The following is a 19,286-nucleotide window of genomic DNA, read 5'->3' on the forward strand; positions in this document are numbered from 1 at the left end:
GCAGGGGAAATGTACGGGACATAAGAGGTGTGGTCAGGCGGGGCAGTGCACCGGGGAAGGGTACAGGGCATAGGAGGTACAGTCAGGAGGACCAATGCACCGGGAAGGGCATGCGGCATAGGAGGTGCAGTCCGGAGGGGCAGTGCCCCAGGGAAAGTGTCGTGGCATAAGAGGTGCGGTGGGAAGGGGCGGTGCACCAGGGAAGTAAACAGGGCATCCGAGGTGTGAGGGGCAGTGCACCGGGGAAGGGTACAGGGATTAGGAGGTGTAGACAGGAGGGGCGATGCACCAGGAAAGGGTACAGGGCACAGGGGTGCAGTCAGCAGGCGAAGAGCCGCGCGCAGGGTATAAGAGGCGAAGTCAAGACGGGCAGTGCACTGGGGAAGGAGCAGATAGAAACAGATTCAGGTTGTGAGTGGGCCAGGAGAGATGCTGCCTGGGATATCTCCATGCAGGTAAAGGTACAGGTAGGGTTAGGCTCAGACAGGTAGAGATACAGACAGGAAAAGATGCAGGATGGTTACAGACTGGGAGAGGTTGAGTACTTAAAAACCTGGGGGCGTGGCTTGGATGACAACGCAGGCAGTCGCCTAAATCCAGGAGCTCCGCGACCCCGGGAACAAAACAGCGAGCCAAACAGCGAAAAGAGCCCCAACTCCCACAAGGAAAGGATCGGACGGTGTGGGAACACGGGGGACAGAAGGTGATGCAAACCACCCCTAACGTAACAACAAGAAGGAGCAACAGCAAGCAAAAAAAAAAGCTCGAGCCAGACCGAGCGGAGAGGTGGACTTAAGATGGCGGCCCCTTGAAAATGGGGAAAGCTGCAGGAAACACGACACACAGCGCCGCCAACCCCCTCCTGCCGGGTAACAACGAGCGGAAGTAAGAAGCGGTGCAGTCAACAGCCTCGCAGCCGCATAAAGGAGGATAAGCTACCGCATAGCCGCCGCAGCGACACCTGGACAAGCCCAGAACCGAAACCGAAACTCTACGATACAGGGCGGCCATCTCGAGCACGGGAAACGGAGGCGAGCACACTGGAGGCAAACTGCCAAAGGCGAGACACCACCCCAGCCATAAGGAATCCCCTGCAATTGAGACCCTTCACGTAACTGAACCGCATACCGAAGCCAACGCGGGAAGGAGAGGAAACAAGGCGGCCATCTTGAGAGGGTGGCTGGCAGTGGCACAGGAGGTGCAGCGAACGCACAAGGTGAGCGCGCAGGGGGGGACAACCCCATAATCCTAAGCAAGAGGAGCAAAAAGAACAGTGGGAGGAAAGCGAGGAGGGAGTGCAGACACCGCCAATAAGAAGTAACACGGCGGCCATCTTGAGTGTGGCAGGAAGCGACGAAGAAGGCCCAGCAGGCTAACCGCGAAAAGGGAAAACGAACCCGAGGCGGGTACAGCATCGCCCGGACGCCACCGAAAGGCAAGGCATAGAAGAACTGCGCAGAAATCGAGCCAGAAGGGGGAGGAATCGCAGGATCAGCGCGGCGGCCATCTTGAGAGGGGCAGGGGCGGCACAAAGGCACAACAGGCAAGGCACACACCGAAGGCACCAAGAAGAAGTGCTACTGCGGATCAGGTGTGGCATCGCCCGGAGAGCCGGGATCCTCTGAAGGACGCAGCAGCGAAGGGAAAGGTGGGGCTAGGTGGTCTCACGAACACGGCAGGCACCTTAGTAAAGGTCGGCGGGGGTGCGTCACAGCGAAGTCACAGCGAAGTCACGCTAAGATGAACATACCTTCACCGTGATTGGGCTAGATAGCCAGACGACACCACGGAGCAGATCCCTATGTGCCTGAGGCCAAAACGAACGAGTGCAGCCTAAAAACAAGTCACGAGTGAGGTCCCCCGAACGCACCCAGCAGCAGTAAGGAGCAAGCTTTCTCCTCAGCACCAACACAGCAAGAAGACTCACCTCGCACAGTCAACAGTGCAGCAGCAGCAGACATACTGTGTCAAGCAAAAGCAGCAGTACTCGGAGGAGTCCTGGCGTCCGGCAAAACAAGAACCAGGACAGTAAGGTGGCCCAGCAGATTCACCTTCGGTGCGGACACAAGAGACAGAGACACTACACCACCAAATAGCAGCCCACATCAAGAGATAGAGCTGACGGACCAATGGAAGAAGGGAAGCCTGTCTACATATCTGGAAAGAAAAGGTTTTGATAGGATGGCCAACAGAGACGACAAATCGGCCAACGACAACAAACAAGTAAGGAAGGACCTGGCTGAATCACCTATCAAAAGCAAAAATAACCACAGCATTGACGCAGCGATGGATACACTCCTCAAAAAGATAACGGAAGCCAAAGACCTAGCCAAGGCTACTAAGAACTCCATGGACAATGTCCAGCTAGAGCTCACTGCTATATGAGCGGACCAGAACAGAATCACCAGTAGAGTAGGGGAAGCAGAAAGGAGAATTAGCGAGATAGAAGACAGAACAGCCAGCACAGATAGAGATGTACGCTATGTCTCCAAGATATCCAGTGATCTACAGAGAATGTTTGCGGAACAGGAAGACAGGAACAGGAAAGGGAACATCAGGATCCTGGGAGTGCCAGAAGGTGAGGAAGAGGCCGCAGGGTCGTGTGCAGCAATGCTAGAAACCCTAATCCCCAAACTGACGGGCCTCAATTTCAAAAGGAATTTCGAGATAGACAAGGCATACAGAGTACCGGCGATGAAGCTGCAGCAGGCGAAGGGTCCGAGGACAATCATTTGCATACCCCTGCACGCAAACCACACTGAAGAAATTTTTGCTTTCGCGAGAAAAGGCCAAACAGTGAAGTGGAAGGGTCAAAAGATAATAATCACCCAAGACTTCTCGAAGGGAACGGTGGAAACCAGAAAATGCTTCCTAGCGCTCAGGGGGAGGCTAAAGGAAGCTAACATCATGTGCAGCTTTGCAGGGCCCGCAAAAATGAGAGTAACAGACAAGAGAGGCACGCGCACCTTTGAGGACCCTGCCGTCCTACGCAAATACCTCCAAGGTCCGGGAATAGAGCGAATGGAAGAACCTGGCCCAGCGACAGGGAAAATAAGGGCATCATCAGATGGCTTGGACACAGGCGAGGCAGGTGGCCACTAAATACGCGAAGACACAACTCTGGTACCAGAGCAGCGTCAACAATCCAACAATGTCTACCTCAGACTAAGTACTTTGTACCTTTCAGTCAAGAAGTCTACATACTCACAGCGACGAGAATGAACTGCAGGAGGTACCTCAGAGCACTCAGTACGACACATCTACCTCAACAGACTATTGATCTTTGGTCATACCCTTGAGCCTGAACTCTGAACTTTTTGTACTTTCGCTACATCTACCTCAACAGACTCTTGATCCTTGATCACACCCTTGAGCTTGAACTCGGAACTTCTGTACTTTCGCCCACAGTATTATGCAATGCTCAGGACGCACGCACCACCAGATGCTAGCAGTCGGAAAAGAATATCCTTTACCTCAGAAGCACAGCACAGCGGGGGGGGGGTTGTATCGATCCCGGGGGCGCGGGGGGCAGAGGATCGCTGCTGTCGCACGTTTACAGTACGTTCTGACAGGGGGGAGGGAGGGGGGAGGAGAGGGCCGGGCGGGGAGCCAGGCGGCACAGACAATCACAACCTTGTGGAGTCACTTATTCTCTTTTTTCTTCTTTCTGTACCTTTACACACCACTGTCCCCAAGCACACCCCGGGGGGGGGGGCCTCACAGGAAGGATGGGAGTTGACCTCTGTAGACCCAAATCTGCCACCATGGATCAACTCTAGCACAGGTGCAAGCACAAGCGAAACACACAAACCACCATGACTACACCTGCCACACAGTCCTAGCGCAAATAGCGGCAGATATCAAGATTGTATCCCTAAACGTCAAGGGCCTCAACCACCCCGTTAAACACAGGAAGACACTAGAGCATCTACATAAACTCAAGGCAGACATATATGTCCTCCAAGAAACCAGAGTGTCGGTAGAGGAGGCAAATCGACTCAAGGCAAACTGGATCAGCGAGGTAGTATGCTCACCAGCCGTAAACAAGAAGGGAGGGGTAATCACCATCATAAGCAAGAGAGCAAAGTTCAAGGTACACGACCACCAGGCAGACACAAAAGGCAGAAGGTTACTCACTTGTATCAAAAGAGGAGAAGAGACCATACACATAGCCAACATCTATGGCCCGAAATCAACAGACAAAAAATTCTGGGATGAAGTAGGAAGCGAACTTAGCGACATCCCACCAGGGGAACTACTAATCACAGCAGGGGACATGAACCAAGTGCTGGACAACGCCACCGACAGACACCCACACAGGACCAGTCACACAACGCAAGAGCAGACAACACTCAAAAACCTATGCGCCAAACTGGCGCTGTCAGACCCATGGAGACTACAACACCCTAGTGCCAGAGAATACACTTTCTACTCGCACCCACACAACTCATATAGCAGAATTGACTACATACTAATGTCTGCCACCCACACACACCTGACTGAAGCAATGGAAATAGGCCCCATATCAATCTCAGATCACGCTCACATCTCACTCTCCATAAGCGGGAAACACAATGAGAAGCCAAACCGTAGCTGGCGCCACAACAGCGACATACTAGACAACCCAACTAACATAACTGAGGTAGAAGAGGCGATTAAGGAATATCTGACGTTCAACGACACCGCGGACACCGATACCATTACCCTATGGGAAGCTCTAAAAGCCACCATACAGGACAAGCTCCTGAGCATCAAAGCCAGGATGAACAGGAGCAGAAACAAAAAAATCACAGAACTGGAAGACCAGATAAAGGAACTAGAAAAGAACCACATCGCAAACCTGGTAGACAGGAATACCCTCACTACACTCACAAAGAAGAAGTACGAATTAAACAGGATACTAAGTGAAAGGGCTAACACTTGGATTAACAAATATAAATCCATCAACCTATGCTCAGTGAACAAAGCAGGCAGTGCCCTAGCAGGGTACCTGAAAGCCAAACAAAGGCAACACTCAGTCGCAGCGATCACAGACAAGAACAACCACACCCACACGGCTAACAAGCTAATCCTGGAAACCTTCAGGGGTTTCTACAAGGAACTGTACACAGCAGACAAAACACTAGGGGCAGATGGGGGCGCAAACTTGCTAGACAAACTTGACCTACCCAAACTAAGCAATGAACAAAGAGACTCACTAGAACAGGACATATCTGGAGCCGAAGTGGGGATGGCCATAGACTCGCTAAAACAAAATAAAGCACCAGGACCAGACGGTTTCACGGCGGCATTCTATAAACAATTTCAACCCCTGCTAAAAGGGACGCTGGTCAGAGTCTTCCGGACGTGCGCAGACAGGGGCAGTATGTCCAAATCAATGGCGGAAGCAAACATCGTCGTCATACCCAAAGAAGGGAAGGACCCACAGTTCCCGCAAAACTATCGCCCGATCTCGCTAATAAACGTTGATTGCAAAATCTACGCAAAAATAATGGCCGCAAGGCTAAACACATACCTACCTCATCTCATACACAAGTCGTAGGTAGGCTACCTAAACAACAGACTCTCACAGGATAACACCAGGCTACTCTGCCACCTCATAAACCGCACAGCAAACAACATGGAGAAGGCAGATATGATCGCACTTGACGCAGAGAAGGCTTTCGATAGAGTTTTGTGGCCTTTCCTCGACCAATGCATGCACAAATTCGGATTAGGGGATAAATACAGGGGTATGGTCATGTCACTCTACAAAAATCCCCGCGCACGAGTGGTGGTCAATACGGCCACGTCGGCGGCTTTCTCCCTGGAAAAGGGGACGAGGCAGGGATGCCCCCTATCGCCGGGACTATTCCTACTTGCATTAGAACCACTCCTCTACATGATCAGGAACAACCCGCAAATAACAGGTGTACAAGTAGGAGGACAAGCCATCAAACTGGCATCCTATGCCGATGATATCCTGATCACCACATGCGACCCAGAAACATCAATAGAGGCTCTGATGCATACCATTGAGGAGTACGGATATAAACTAAACCGCGATAAATCAGAGTGTAAACCGATGAACTGCCACACAACAAGGACAGTCCTAGGCACGTCCGGACTTGCGTGGCAAACAAAACCCCTGAAGTACCTGGGCCTCCTCTTCAGAAGAGACCTTAGGACGACCCTAGAGCACAACGAGGAGGCGATGCTGAGGAAGATCAGGAGCAAGCTAGAAGCTAGGAGCCCCAAATTCATCAGCTGGTGGGGTCGAGTAGAGACGATCAAGATGATGATCACACCAATGCTAAACTATCTGCTGAGCATGCTGCCATTAACCCTGACTTCAGATTTTCACAAAAATATCGACAAAGCAATCAATTCATTCCTCTGGGAGGGCAAAAGGGCCAGAATCAGCCTATCAAAGCTTAGACTTAAGAAAGATCAAGGGGGGCTGAACCTTACGAACTACAAGGCCTTCCAGGTGGCCTGCCTAGCAAAACAGGGCATACACTGGATCTCCCCGACACCAGAGTACGTGCCGGTCTGGCTCGATCTTGAAAGAGGCATCCTGGGGGAGCAGATCCAATCATGGCGCTAACGGCCAACAGACACCCTGAGGCAAAGAATGCAATCATCAGGAACACAAAGATGGCGCTACTAAGGGTAGACAAGGAACTCGGAGTCAGCATAAAAGGCTCCAAATGGGAATCAATATGGTACAACTCCAAGGTAACATACAAAGGGAGGATACTGGAAAACAAAGAGTGGTACAGCAGCGGCATCACGACACCGATCCAACTAGAGCTGGGCAACAATCCACTCACTTTTGAGGCACTGCAATGCACGCACAAACTACCAAACAAGGAGTTCTATGTCTTTTCTCAAAATCAAGGCAGCCCTCACAAAAGCTAACCTCTCGAAGCACAAACCAACCATCATAGAGTTCTCACAAAATCTAAAAAAAATAGGCCACCAAACCGCCCACATTTACAAACTCATCACACCACGCACCACAACACTAAACAACAAAACACTAACATTCTGGGAAGGGGAGTTACAGAGACCACTAAACGAAGATGAAAGGGCCAGATTATGGACCTCAGCATCCAAAAAAACAAGGTAACCCCACAACTGGCACAAACTAAATACTGGCTACTACACAGACTACACTGGACCCCGGCCAAACTAGAAACAGTAGGAGCTAGGGAAAGCGACAACTGCTGGAACTGTCACAAAGCCAGGGGTGACCTGGCCCACGTCCTATACGAATTCCCCAAGGTCAAGTCTTTCTGGCACAAGGTATACAACCTCATATACACGATCACAGGTTGACACACACAACGAGGCCTAGCAGGCATAACCATGGCCTTCCTGGCTACGGAGCTCGACTCCAAAGAGAACCGCGAACTAGTTGACGTCTTGCTAACGGCAGCCGCCAAAACAATTCTAGGGAACTGGAAAAACACGAGCAAAGCAACGTTCAAACGTTGGTTCAACTGGATAACATTCCTACGAGGGGCAGATAACATCACCGCCAATCACCAAGCCGCAAACCACAAGCCCAGAGGTGACATGTGGGCGGCCCTGGATGCCCACTTGGGGCGATAAACCCCCCCTTCTTTCGTTCTTTTCGTTCTCCTTCTCTCTCGTGCTCCACCACAAGCCAAACAGTGTACTTGTCGTAACTGCCAAGAAATGTTTTCTTTGTATCTGGTATATGTCAAATTTATTCCAATAAAATATTTTGAAATAAAAAATAAAAAAAAATAAGTATCCCAATACAACTACAACTGCAAAAAAAAAACAGTTTTTTTTAAAACAGGAAGAAAACTGTGACAAAAGTGGAGGTTAAGAATTAATAGCGCTGACAGTGTAACATGCTACTGGAACACAGGTAATAAATAGCATTGTTTGTTTAAGGTGTAAATCCAACAAAATACTATCATGAGACCAAAGTGAAAGAAGCCAAAGAGCGAGGGAGATAAATGTTTAGCGCTGCTAAATTCTTTGAAATAAAAGATGCGGGTCACATCCCACCTGCAGTCCAATAAAAGCACCGCATGTCACTCCACCCCCACGATCTGATCTAATAGGAACACAAATGCAGCGTAATGCACACATCCTCAAAATGTCTTGGCTTTGACGGATATCCTACCTAAGCATTTTCAAAGCACGGAGAACACAGAGGCATCAGTGGTCGAGGGCGTCTGACCGAAAGCCTACGTTGTCAATCTTCTTATTGTAAATGTATAGAAGAAATAACACCATGAGATCCTTCACAGAATTACCGCTACCCACAGGCAGACCTAAACTTTTCTAAAGGGACACTGGACGCCGAAGGCAGAAGTCCACAGACCACTGTCCCCCCCCCACCCCTCCCGCGCCACCGCCAGTGCCAGCTTTGGTTTGCACAGTTGAACCTGTCCCTCGCTGATATCTCCCACTGTGCAGCTGGTTACTGACTGAGAAATGCAGCCAGTAAACTCTCAATGCTTTGCGATCATGCGAGCTGTATGGAAGCATCAGTAGAGCTTCTCTGAATCACAGTAGATGTCTCTCTGACAACCCCTGTTCCTTTTTCCTTGAAAAAATGCAATATTGGTCATGGAAGGTGCAAAAACACGTATGACTCGCAATGTCATTGTGATACGTTGTGATTTCACTCCTAACGTTCACAACACCCACCTGTGTGCACAGCAGGGCTTTGTATGCGTGAAAAATCCGTGACACATGAGCCTTAACATGTATTATCAACCATTTATCACAGTCTATCATGGAGTAACTAGCTTCCAGACACTATTATGTTTTCCAGGTGCACACAGCTATGTGTGGCCAGGCTCTGGTACAGGCTGTAACAGCCCATTACTTCCTTGGACCCACAGAGCTCTTGCATCTGGCTCATGAAGTGTTTTGCGCTGGAGCTCTGTGGTCTGGGCCACATGGCACGGATGTCATGGTTACATCACCTTGCTATTGTTCTGCTTTGACACTCCTCGAAGGCCGTTTTTAGGTTTCGACCTGGCGAGGGCACTGCTTGCAGTGCCCCGCCCAGGGCGAAAACTTTTGTCAACAGTATGGATGTTCGGACCGCCTCTGTTTCCCATTGGCTAGCTCCATAAATGGACGCTAACCATTGGCAAACAGAGGCGTCCGTCATCCTGCGAGGCGACTCGTGGGCGTTCCTGGGATGTTTTTCTCATCCGGCCCCTTTGGACACGTCAGTGCTGCGGTGGGCGGGGTTTTCTTTTTTTCTTTTCTTTGGCATCCTTCCTCACACCAGCCGGACGGCTCTCCCTGTGAGGATGCAGACCCGACCCGCTCCCTACACCGAGCCGACTCACGGAGGTAAGTTTTTTAATTTTCCTACACGTTTTTGTAAATGCTTGTTGTCTTTGTCTGTCTGTCTCTGTCTTTGGTGGGGGTAGCGCAGGCGTGTCCAGGGAAACTTTCGGACTGTCAGCCAGCGCCGCGACGCCATGATGTCTGAGACACGGGATTGGTGGTGTTTGGTATTTATATATATATATACCCAAAACATTTTGTTTTCCACTAAGCCAGGGAAGCTACCCCCATACTAAGTAAAGAGCGTATCGAATCTCCGCGAGTAAACACAAGCCACATAAATCGTTCAGTGCGTGTTGCATGCTGTAATCAGTGTCGTTGTTCAGAAGGATGTCTGCCGTAGGAATCTGTGTAGAATCTCTACAGGGCACAGTTTCCACAGGGAGAAGCAAGAAACCAACCTCCCTCGAAAGTGCAGGAGCGAGGGCATCTCAAACTTCAGCTATTCGCTCAGAACGGTTTCGTGTTAAAACTACCAATAGATTGTCACGGAGGATGAGATTGGGTGCCGGGCAGGCGATTCAAGCTAGCATATTGCTAGTAGGCAGAGTGGAGCATGGATTACAAAAAAAAAGCCAGTGCTCCAAAATTAAGTGGGCCTCATTAGGACATCTGATAGCGAAAGGTGTGGCCCACGTTTCCAAATCAAGGCAGTGTTGATCTTCTAAAGACAACAAGTATAGGTGTTTTGCCCACCAGAACATAAACAGGCCCACAAACAGCCAAAAAGTAAGGCCTCACACTAACCTGTAAGGCGAGCCTTTCGCACTCTGCCAGATTGCTTATAGCCCAGTCCGCCCCTGCGTAGTGGGACAATACTAGACAGTTGTATTTATCTTTTACATATGCATGCATGCTTTTTTCACATTCTACATATTATTGAGGGACAGAGAGCGACAGTGATTTGCCGACCGTTACACTGCATGCTGAAATAAGGATTAGAACCTGTGACGTCCCTTCCAATCTTTGGAATGGGAACATTTCAGTGTTGTTTTTTAAAGCTGCTTTTCGACTTGGGGGGGGTTGGACACACTGTGTACAATAAGTTTCAACATGTTGCTCAGATTTGTTTTCCAACAATAGAAAGTGTCTTCCACTTTGCTAGAACGAACTTATTTTTTAAAAGATAACGTTAAAAAAAGACACTTACTTACAGAATAAAGGTCGTGACTGCCTCGTCAAAATATGAAAAGATGCATTAGGAACTCTAATGATATTCCCTACTTCCCTCTGTGAAATCTTATCCAGGGCTTTTCACTGTGGTTTGGAATTTTGTCAATAGTATCACTGAAAACAATTTGCTCATCCTCGGGTCAATTGTCTTTGTTTTATTTATTAGGTTTTCACTTGATTTTCCTCTCTGGGGGGTGGCGTTTATTGTTCCTTTTAAGACTTCCTTTTCAACAGGCATATTACTGTGTACATTTTGATAGCTCTGATACGGTTACAGTGTCTGCATTTTTTTAATGTTCCAAATGTTCCTGATCCCGTTTTTTCCTCCAATCTCTTGTGTGTGTGTGTGTGTGTTGCTCTGCGTGTGGCTCTGCAGGTATGTATGTGTGTGGGTCTGTGTGTTTGTGTGTGGCATTTGCGAGAGATTAAGCTATTGTCATTGTAAATGACAGTGCCATTTATTTATCTGTTTTGAAAACCAACACATAAATAAAAATGTTGTCATTTACAATAGCTTTAACTTTTTCAAAGGCGAAACCGTTGCATTGTAAATGCTTGTTGAAACATCCTGATGCCGGACATTCTTGGTTGTAAGAGGAGCCCCGGGCAGAACGAGCCGGATCCTCGTTCAAGGTAACCTTGAGGTTCGTCTCTTGTAGTCAGGTGATCAACAATCCTCACACATTCCCCAGTGACTTGCACTTCCCACGTGACATTTCCGGAGGGGGGTGGGGGGGCTCCCCCCTCCTATTGACGGTGATTCGTTCGGTGCATTCCCATGAGGGCCATCTCTGCGGTCGATCTGTGCTCGCTGTGATGGCGGCAGGCCAAACTCCACTCTGCTGGTCTCATTGACTACTGACAATTAAACCCGCCCCCGCCTTCCTTGGAGCCGCACCCTGCCCTGGTGAATGTTGTTCTGTAGCTCGGCTCAAAAGTGCCCCGGGGTTTGGTGTCTGCTCTGGAAGCAGCGCCACGTCCACGGTGTCGCGGTTTATAGACTTTGCTGCGCGGAACACCTTTCTCTCTGTAGAGGCACTGAGACTGCAACTGAGGGGGGCGGACAGTGTGGCCAACAAAGGACTGTCAACTCTCTTTCAGGCCTCCTATCCGCTGTCTGTGGGAACCAAAGTGGGGCCCGCGTCCACGGGGCCCGCGTGCACCTCAAGGCGGTGCTCGTGACAGAGCCGTGCAAGAGGCGAGTGGTGCGAAAACATGTGGGTCTGGGGCTGGTTCCTCAGGCGGGCAGGTTGGTTCAGCTCAAGAGGTACAACGTGAGTTTGCTTTGATAACAAACATAATACCAGTGAACTCTGCACCTCAAGAACTATGACGGTCCCCATCACTCGACCCTCTTTAGTGATAACCCGAAGACCCACCTCTCTCAAACACGTCCATCAGCACCACGGCCTCCTCCCCCGCTCCTCTTACTGCTTGTGTCAAAGCAATTCCTTCCGTAGGGTGGTCTTTTTCAAATGCTCAGATAGCTCACGCCCTATAAATTATCATAAAAATAAAAAAATAAGTGAAGGGTGTCCAGTTAGATGTTAGTGTCCGCTACAAGCCTGCAATACATCCAGAATGACTAACACTGACCCCGAGGACTCCTCGCACCTCTGTTGACAACATCTGGGGAGAGTCAAGCCACTGGAGCCAGAGGAAGAAGAGGGCCCCATGCTCGAATGAGGGAGAGAAACACCTAGAGACGCGGGAAAACCACTGAAAATAAACCGAGGAAGAGAAGAAACAGATCTCTACAAATAAACAAAACCATTAAAAACACTATTTTTTTAGCTTTGGGAAAAGGGCAGAAAAGCTTGAGATTTCGAAACCCATCTATCTTGAGACCCATTTGTGTTAGTAAGTCCCATTCTGTATGAAATCTGAATCGTAATTTTGAATTTCCATCAATTTGTTTACATACCTCATTCATAAGTGAAGATGCACTATGCCCAGACGGGATGTAGAGATATTTGTCAGTAAAAAAATGTTTGTTTGTGATACCCAGATAAAGAAAGATAGGCAAATAAATATAATCGGAGTTTAATAAAGATCTATTCTTCTTTTAAAGATACTTTCACTCGGAACCCTGTAGGTGTATTTGGACAAGTTGGATGCCAATAACAAAGCTAAGAAACTCAAAGTAAAGTAATCTGTAAACCGTATATTGGTTTAACCTCAGCTGCGTTTGAATGACATTGGTTGGTTTTAAATTCAGTGTCAATATCAAATATTTATAGTCAGACACATAAACAACAAAACAAGGCAATATAAAGTAAGGGTACTGGACCACAAGGGCCCTAATTATAAATCAGGCAGAGAGGATTTATGCATGGAAGTCGGATGTATGACATTACAACGCATGCTTTTACATCGCATGCTTTTGCAACGCGGTTTTTACAACGCATACCATTACAACGCATAGTGCTTTTGAGCGCTGATTAGTGAATAGTTTAATTTACTATTCCAACTCCAGTCCCGGTGGATAGTAGGGAAGGGGTTGGATAGTACATTAAACCTATTCCCTATCCTAGAGCGCCCCCCAGAGCAATGCGTTGTAATGGTTTGCGTTGTAAAAGTTGCGTCGTAAAGGCACTGCGTGGTAAAAGTTGCGTTGGAGAGGTTGTTCACCATGGAAGTCACTCCACCAGCTTGAGAGGGCCTGAGCTCCGCAGCCAGTTTCACCGGGTGCAGAAACAGGTGACCTGAACTTTCCAGCGGGTAATTTGAACCGAAAAGTCTGATGGGATTCTGGCTTCGGAAGCAGCAAAGGCTCATTCTGCAGATGTGTTCTAACAAAGGGTAGCAGAAATGCCTCCCTGCTACAACAACCCTTGGCCTTCCCTCACCTGCTACCCCCCCCCCATTCCTTTATCCCCTTCCCTCCCACACATTTAACATTTGCTCTTAGCAGGTGGTACATTTATGCAGTAAAACCCCTTAGTAAGGCACATTCCCTCCCACCCAGTAATTCCCCATCCCACGAGGTTTAACTCAAGGTTGCGCTGAAGAGCATGGTAATAGTAATATTGTGGTGAGTTTTACTCTTACCCCAGTACTGTGCAACTTGTCATCAGTTCCAAGGTGTTTTAATGTTGACCGGCACTAATATTGTCTCCACAATATCGCCTACCAACACATTGTCAAGGTAACTAGATGTGGTGTTAAGAAAACTGAATCTGCACTTCCATACATATACTTAACTTAATGATGTCATCAATATTGTGGAGCCAATATATGTACAGATCAATTATTGATCTTGATATTGCTGGATACTACCTACAGCAGCAAACATCGACAGGAAACATATCAACATGAGGATAGTAAGTTATTTCCATGAAGATACTCAAAATTTGCAAGTCAGAGTCATGACTGTCAGGACAAGTGCCATGTATCATCGAAGGCTGGCTAGTGACTCTACTGCCTGATGGAGGATTGTTGATTTCACGTAATATCTGAACAACTTCTATAGCCAGTTATTGCTCACTTCTGGTCAGTTCTAGCCTTTTTGCTCGGTGATTGCTTTTTTGGTAAACCACAAGATAATTATGGATCCTGGATGATCTTTCCGGGACCTCTATAATTGAGACCTTCTGGATGGTAATTTTCTTCCAGTACTTCTAACCATTCTACGGGGTTGGGTGAGTTGGTGGGACAAACCCATCTGCTACTGCAGCCCAAGCCTAAAGCAATTTTCCTGGCTGGATTTCCCTGCCTGTAAAATTGGGTCAGGTGTTCCCACACCAAGGAATACTGAAAGTGAAAACACCAGTCTATATAGGGAATTCCACATGCGAATCCCACCCTGCCCAACTCATGAATGTGCCCTACTTGGGGACAACTGAAGAGGTGCGAGCTCACAGTGTGAGGAGTGAAGAACCCCTGATTGGGCTCAAGTGAGGTCGGGCATGCTTGTTTATCTAGTGCACTACAGAAGAACCCCGATCGCAAGGTCTTTATCCTGAACGTCAAGTCCCTGCCGAGTTCCGCCTTCCGCTATGCCTGAACAGATGTTAGAGGGACACCATAGTCACTCAGAGGAGGGGACACACTTCACAATACGGTTCAGGCCCAAAGAAAATACCCAGAAGTCACCTTACACCTGCCCAGAGGAGCTCAGCCAATCCATGGATCTTGAGCAATGTTCACAAAGTTCATCAGGGGACCAAAGGATTGACTCAGCAGCCTTGGCTCAGGATCAACAGCACACGACTAAAGGCCAAACACGTTTTCTGTCTTCTTTGTTTCTTGATCCCTTGTGTTCAGAGGAATTTCAGCTACACACACTTGGGGCCAGATGTAGTTAATTCATATTTACCGACTCTTAAATACCGAATTTTACCGATTCGGTATTTAAGAGTCGGTAAATATGAAGGGGGGAGATGTAGGTATTACAGAATCTGTAAATACCGAATCGTTAAGATTCGGTATTTACCGAGTCTGTAAATACCGATTTGGTATTGCCCATTGAGTTCTATGGGCCTTGAAACCCATAGGAATCAATGGGCAATACCGATTCTGTAATTACAGAATCGGTAAATACCGATTTTAGCAAGGGTGCAGGGGGTGTCACTTTGACACCCTCTAGCACCCCAAAGACGGGCATGTTTGCCATGACATGCACACCTGGAATCGGTATTTTACCACCCAATTGGATTGGGTGGTGAAATACCGATTCTTAAAGCCCTGTGGCACTCTGACATGTGCCAGCTACATCTGCATTTACAGAATCGGTATTTTACCGAGTCAGTATTTTTTACCGAATCGGTAAATACAGAATCTGTAAAATACAGATTCTGTAAATGCATGCCCTACATCTGAAAACCCTAATACCGGTCGGAAACGGCCAAAATCGGCCGTTTCCGACCGGTATTAGGGCTCCTACATCTGGCCCTTGATGTCTAAAGTGGTTAAATACATCTGACCAGAATGTTTTCTTTCTGTCTTTGGTCTTCTCCTGCTGCCCTCTTTCATGAAGCAAATGATGACTCAAACTGTCAGTGACCGTGACAGTGATTCGAGGTATGGTTATTTATTTATTTAAAACGTTTTATATAGCGCGAATATGGCCACCAAGGGTTTCAGAGCGCTTTTACAGTTTATGCATCAAGAGGGGTACAAGCAAACAAAACAGAACCAACAAAGCTAAAAATTCACAGTCATATAACGTCCGACATTCTCGTGAGCCAGGCAGCTGGACCACAAATCAACGCCTATGGCCCCAGTATCCAATGGAGAAGCCTGATTGTTAGAATCTTGAATGCACCACACCGACATTAGAAAGTAACATATCTGGTATAAATACATTTTTGCTCCAAAGTATAAATCAAACATTAAAAAAAGCAATGGAAACGAATGTGTTTTGCCATCATTTACTTGTTGCCCCATCTTTTGTACCTCCTTAATGCCGCAACACTTTATTTCGCCCATACTTGGTGTGCAGGCCCAGGGCTTTTTCAAAGCAAAGAAATGCTGAAAAATACGAGTAGAATATTGTTTATAAAGATGGGGCTTGTCAAACATGAGAAATCTTATTAAGAATGAAAATTCATTGATTTATTAAAAATTCTTTTCCGTGGTCAAACAGACAACAGAAAAGATTGACAGTGGATGGATAGGTCAGTTATGCCATAGCAATACATTTGATTGATTTCTTGATGTTTAAATGGGTAAAACTGGTAGGAACTGGGGCCCAGACTTATTAAGGACTTGCGTTGGCCTTTTGTCATCTTAAGTCAGATTTGCCATGCCAGCAGAGCCACCTTGTTTGACCCCTTGTGGCTTAGTAAATGTTGAGTAAGACAAGAAAGCACAAGTTGCTGCCTTGCTCTACTCTGCCCTGGAAAGGCGTTTTATGGGTGAACGGTGAAGGGATACACTCATCGGCCCGGCTGTGTTTGCTTATCTGTAGCTTTCACTTGTATTTTGGGTTAATTCAAGCAGGTAGGGGGCAGCCTCTGGGATGTGGCAAACGGTGTGCTGCTGGGGATGTGCGTGCATTTCTTCCTGAATATTGTTTTCTGATGAAGATGTGTTTTCCACTGAGACTGTACTTGATAATAAATAATTTATTTGGGCTGGGGCCCTCTTTGGTATATCCTTTAGTGCGCTGACGTCGTTCTTACTGTTTTAGTCCTTATGTAAGGTCCCTGATGAGGCATCAGACCCCTCCGGTCCCTCTAACCCCAATCCCTACCTTCACCCACAGTTTGGCTTCTTGGCTTTGTAATGCCGTTTAAGACTCAGCATTGTGACCCTATTATAGTCACGGTGACAAGTTCACCGTTGGCGTCAGCACTATTGTTTCTATTATTTTTTTTTATAAAGGCAATTGATAAAGAAGTGTAATTTGCCTTTTTTTCTGCCATTTGAGTAAAGAAGGTGTAATGAATATTTACCACTCCTTATCTGAAAGCAAGTGTCATGTTGTTCCTGGGCCTTCTCTCCACCATGCGAAGTGTGCTGTACCTTTAGGAAAGGATGGAGCTGTGCAAACTGCGTAAATGTGCAGCATTTTTCAGTACATGCCCGTGTGTGACATCATCACTCACCATGACTTGCTCAAAATGACCACCCATCAATCAGCATGTTTAAAATTTAACCTGTCATTTGGTAATTGTCACATATGCCATCAATCGATTAGTAATTGATAGGACTTGCTCACATTTCTACCCATCATTTATAAACTCCTCCAGAAGGGGAAAGTGTGTCAGAGGGGACTTAAGTCAGCAGGAGTAACTCTGACGTCCCCCCACCCACTGCAAAGCTCTCTGTGATTGATTTTGTGAACATCACCACTGTATACTTTACACTTCCAAGACTGGATGGGCAAGAAGATGGAAGTATTCTATCTTTGATGTGATTTGAGTATCAAGAGAACAAGCACTGAATTGACATGAGCTCACCACTCTTACCCGCACTTCAGATTAGTTTTTGTTTTGCAGAGGAGCTAAATATTCCGTGTATATAAAGGTTGTATGTATTATCTGCAACTCTCTTTGTATTGGTTATCCATACATGCCTAATTGTTTGCTGTTTTGGCAATATCTGTAGGGCTGATGATTGTCCTCTTCATATGTCAGCTTCTGTGAGTTTGCTAGGTGACCCACCTGTATATATGCTGACTTGTGTTCAAGGGTGGTTGCATATCTGTATGCAAGGGTGACTGTATACCTGTAGGTGTTGTGGTCTACATGCACTGGGGCCTGTGTTCGTGTATAGTTGTTGGTAAGTAGATTGTGTGCTATACAATTGCTTATTAACAACAATGTGGTTGTGCAGTGTTGTACCTGTGAGTATCTCTAAGACCTCGATTAGGAGTGGCTGTCTATTTCTCTGCCAACAGTAATTTATATATTTATTTGTTGCTTTATGACTGTTCCTGATGATTACTAGCTTATGTGCAAGACAGCGGACCTTGGTACATTATGGTGACATGACCTTTGATGAAGGCTTTGGGCTTGATTGGTTCATTGGGATAAGTTAAGTAAGATGTCATTGGTTTGATCTATTCATTACCAAATGATATGGCAAAAGTAGAAGGCCTGACATACTTATTGTGAAATGCATTTTTTTAAAACAATAAGCCTGAAAGGTGGATTATTATTACATATGTTGAAGGCTTCAGCTTGGTGCTTTGGGACATGGAATCTCACAGGTTAACAACCAAGGGTTTGCTGGTGGGGAACACTTTGGATAAATCTTTCTGGGTAAAAGGTTAAGACCGTGGTAATCCTTGTTTTACTTTCTAAGTAAGCTAGTGTCTGCCAGACCCATGTTGAAAACATTTCCAAAAATCTACGTACACACATACATGTATCTACATAGAGGATTGCTAGGCCAACCTTCTTCTGCCTGGTCAAGTGTCATTCTCATCTGTTTCTCAACATGACAATAAACTGCATGGGACAATCTCTTAGTCCATTTCTGCCTTTGGCTTATTGCACTGTGAGTGATGGCATTTGGCCTGATTACATGTCCACATTTGCCTGAAAATGTGTGTTCTTCTTTGTCTGGAGGGGTAGCCATTACATTAGCTTTCTGTTTTTACTTGTCATGTATCTGTTGAAATTGAAATATACCCTCTTGGAAGACAGTATTTAGGTAGCCAGTTCATGTAGGTGACTACGTTTTTTAATACATACTTTTATGTAAATCTTCACTTTGAAATCTTGTCTCATGTGAATTTTCCTGTGTGAATTTTCCTTATTGGGCTCTTTGAGTTCATACGAAACATATAAATCATTACAGATGGCAAAAATGTATACGATGTTACGTTATGTTATATCCATTTATAGCGCGCTCGGATACACCTGAGTGTCCCGCTCGATGCTATAAGGGTGCTAAAAGAAGCTGTCAAGCAAAGAAACGGGTCTTAAGTATCCTTCTGAACACAACTGGGTCCTGGATAGACCGCAATGCAAGTGGGAGGGCATTCCAGGCCACAGTAGCCTTCACCACTAAGTAGCTGCCCCCTAGCCTCTGAAACTTGAAACACGGGACCCAGGCAAGGCGAAGGGATATGGATCAGAGAGCTCGCAGAGGAACATAAAAAGAGAAGCGCCTCTGAAGATAGAGGGGGCTACACTCGTGGAGAGCACGATGGGCCAGAACCAGAGATTTAAACTTGACCCTGTCCACCACGGGGAGCCAATGAAGAGAGCACAATTGTTGAATAACACTGTTCCTCCCCGAAATGCCCAATAGCAATCTGACCACCGTATTCTGAATCACCTGTTGAGCAGGTAGCCAACGGGCACCAGCATAGAGGGCATTGTCGTAAT

The sequence above is a fragment of the Lissotriton helveticus genome, chromosome 7 (genome assembly GCF_964261635.1).
Source record: "Lissotriton helveticus chromosome 7, aLisHel1.1, whole genome shotgun sequence".
Taxonomy (NCBI): Eukaryota; Metazoa; Chordata; class Amphibia; order Caudata; family Salamandridae; genus Lissotriton; species Lissotriton helveticus.